Source organism: Salmo salar, unplaced genomic scaffold (assembly GCF_905237065.1).
Source record: "Salmo salar unplaced genomic scaffold, Ssal_v3.1, whole genome shotgun sequence".
NCBI lineage: Eukaryota > Metazoa > Chordata > Actinopteri > Salmoniformes > Salmonidae > Salmo > Salmo salar.
Genome location: NW_025548668.1, coordinates 39,678 through 43,284, shown reverse-complemented (window position 1 = coordinate 43,284; position 3,607 = coordinate 39,678).

Below are 3,607 nucleotides of genomic sequence, written 5' to 3'. Positions count from 1 at the left end.
GAAACAGACTCAGTTGCCCGTTCATGTTCTTTAACAGTTCTACCAGCTCGTTGCGATGTAGGACGAGTCTTCAGCGAGGAGCCGAGAGGAAGCTAATGTGTTGTTAGTGTAATGTGGGGATTTGACCACAGGGTGGTGCTGTTGTCTCACATATGATTCTGTGTTGATAGTGTAATGTGGGGATTTGACCACAGGGTGGTGCTGTTGTCTCACATATGATTCTGTGTTGTTAGTGTAATGTGGGGATTTGACCACAGGGTGGTGGTGTTGTCTCACATGTGATTCTGTATGTTAGTGTAATGTGGGGATTTAACCACAGGGTGGTGCTGTTGTCTCACATATGATTCTGTGTGAGCCGAGAGGTAGATAATATGTGGGATGTATAATGTGAATTACCATATTGTTCGATTAAATTAATTATTATTGTTGTTGTTGTTATTATTATTCTCGTGTTATTTTGTTTGTTCTCTGTGATTGTCATGATCATAATCACAGCCCTGTAGGATACATCCACCTTGTTATGACCCATCAAATAGGGCTATTACACACACACACACACACACACACACACACACACACACACACACACACACACACACACACACACACACACACACACACACACACACACGGGGCTCCCGAGTGGCACAGCGGTTTAAGGTACTGCTAGTAAGGCAGTGCTAGAGGCGTCACTACAGACCCTGGTTCGATTCCAGGCTGTATCACAACCGGCCGGTTTGGCCGGGGTAGGGCCGTCATTGTAAAAAATAATTTGTTCTCATTAACTGACTTGCCTATTTAAATAAAGGTTAAATAAAAATACGCAACACACAAGCGCGAGAGTCACTCGTGATCTCGTTAACTACCGGGCTCGGTGTAACGCGCTGTCTCGTTCATCGATCCGCGTCTCTTTTTAAAAAACTCCTTTCTGGCGCGGTATTCTCTCACTCACACACACACACACACACACACACACCCGGTCCCCGCTCGATCCTAATCCCACGCTATGTAGACAGGTTCAGAATCAAGAGAGCGCGTTTTCTTGGGAAGACGTGGCGTGAACCGGTTTAGTGTTTTTCTCTCCCGGTTATGGACAACATTTGAGAGGGAGAAAAGAAAGCCGAACCGAGGGAAAAAACGAATGTCTAGACTTCTCTACGACAACATCATGGACTCTTCTCTCCTCTCAGTCGTTACGCTGGTCGTTGTTTTCACCTCCTCTTCCTACTCTCTTTCCTCCTCCTCCTCCTCCTCCTCCGACGTCGTCGTTCCCTCTCCTTCCTTCATTCCACCGTTTACCGACTGTATCCAGAGCCGCGGGAGAGACCGGTTCTACCAGGGAGCCGTGGACGTAACGGAGTCCGGTGCGGTGTGTATGAGGTGGAGCGAGGTAGCTGGGTTTGAGGAGCGCTATCCCGGTAAAGGACTAGGGGATCATAACCGGTGTCGGAACCCGGACAACAGAATCAGACCCTGGTGTTTCTTCAGGAACAGCCGCGGCAGAACCGACTGGGGCTACTGCGACTGTAAACAAGGTAGAGGAAGGAGAGAGAGAGAGGTGTGTGTGTGTGTGTGTGTGTGTCTGTCTGTGTGTGTGTGTGTGTGTCTGTGTGTGGCAACAGCGGGGCATGTCTCAGCAGATGGAAGCATCTCATTAATATTGAGGTATGTGTCTGGTTGGTAGCGAATAGACAAGATGCCAGTCATTAGGGGGAGACTCTAGCAATATAGACAAGCTGCCAGTCATTAGGGGGGAGACTCTACCAATATAGACAAGCTGCCAGTCATTAGGGGGGGAGACTCTACCAATATAGACAAGCTGCCAGTCATTAGGGGGGAGACTCTACCAATATAGACAAGCTGCCAGTCATTAGGGGGGAGACTCTACCAATATAGACAAGCTGCTAGTCATTTGGGGGAGACTCTACCAATATAGACAAGCTGCCAGTCATTAGGGGGAGACTCTACCAATATAGACAAGCTGCCAGTCATTAGGGGGAGACTCTACCAATATAGATAAGCTGCCAGTCATTAGGGGGGAGACTCTACCAATATAGACAAGCTGCCAGTCATTAGGGGGGAGACTCTACCAATATAGACAAGCTGCCAGTCATTAGGGGGAGACTCTACCAATATAGACAAGCTGCCAGTCATTAGGGGGAGACTCTACCAATATAGACAAGCTGCCAGTCATTAGGGGAGACTCTACCAATATAGACAAGCTGCCAGTCATTAGGGGGAGACTCTACCAATATAGACAAGCTGCCAGTCATTAGGGGGAGACTCTACAAATATAGACAAGCTGCCAGTCATTAGGGGGGAGACTCTACCAATATAGACAAGCTGCCAGTCATTAGGGGGAGACTCTACCAATATAGACAAGCTGCCAGTCATTAGGGGGAGACTCTACCAATATAGACAAGCTGCCAGTCATTAGGGGGAGACTCTACCAATATAGACAAGCTGCCAGTCATTAGGGGGGAGACTCTACCAATATAGACAAGCTGCCAGTCATTAGGGGGGGAGACTCTACCAATATAGACAAGCTGCCAGTCATTAGGGGGAGACTCTACCAATATAGACAAGCTGCCAGTCATTAGGGGGGAGACTCTACCAATATAGACAAGCTGCCAGTCATTAGGGGGGGAGACTCTACCAATATAGACAAGCTGCCAGTCATTAGGGGGAGACTCTACCAATATAGACAAGCTGCCAGTCATTAGGGGGGAGACTCTACCAATATAGACAAGCTGCCAGTCATTAGGGGGGAGACTCTACCAATATAGACAAGCTGCCAGTCATTAGGGGGGAGACTCTACCAATATAGACAAGCTGCCAGTCATTAGGGGGGAGACTCTACCAATATAGACAAGCTGCCAGTCATTAGGGGGGAGACTCTACCAATATAGACAAGCTGCCAGTCATTAGGGGGGAGACTCTACCAATATAGACAAGCTGCCAGTCATTAGGGGGGAGACTCTACCAATATAGACAAGCTGCCAGTCATTAGGGGGGAGACTCTACCAATATAGACAAGCTGCCAGTCATTAGGGGGGAGACTCTACCAATATAGACAAGCTGCCAGTCATTAGGGGGAGACTCTACCAATATAGACAAGCTGCCAGTCATTAGGGGGAGACTCTACCAATATAGACAAGCTGCCAGTCATTAGGGGGGAGACTCTACCAATATAGACAAGCTGCCAGTCATTAGGGGGAGACTCTACCAATATAGACAAGCTGCCAGTCATTAGGGGGGAGACTCTACCAATATAGACAAGCTGCCAGTCATTAGGGGGAGACTCTACCAATATAGACAAGCTGCCAGTCATTAGGGGGAGACTCTACCAATATAGACAAGCTGCCAGTCATTAGGGGGGAGACTCTACCAATATAGACAAGCTGCCAGTCATTAGGGGGAGACTCTACCAATATAGACAAGCTGCCAGTCATTAGGGGGAGACTCTACCAATATAGACAAGCTGCCAGTCATTAGGGGGAGACTCTACCAATATAGACAAGCTGCCAGTCATTAGGGGGGAGACTCTACCAATATAGACAAGCTGCCAGTCATTAGGGGGGAGACTCTACCAATATAGACAAGCTGC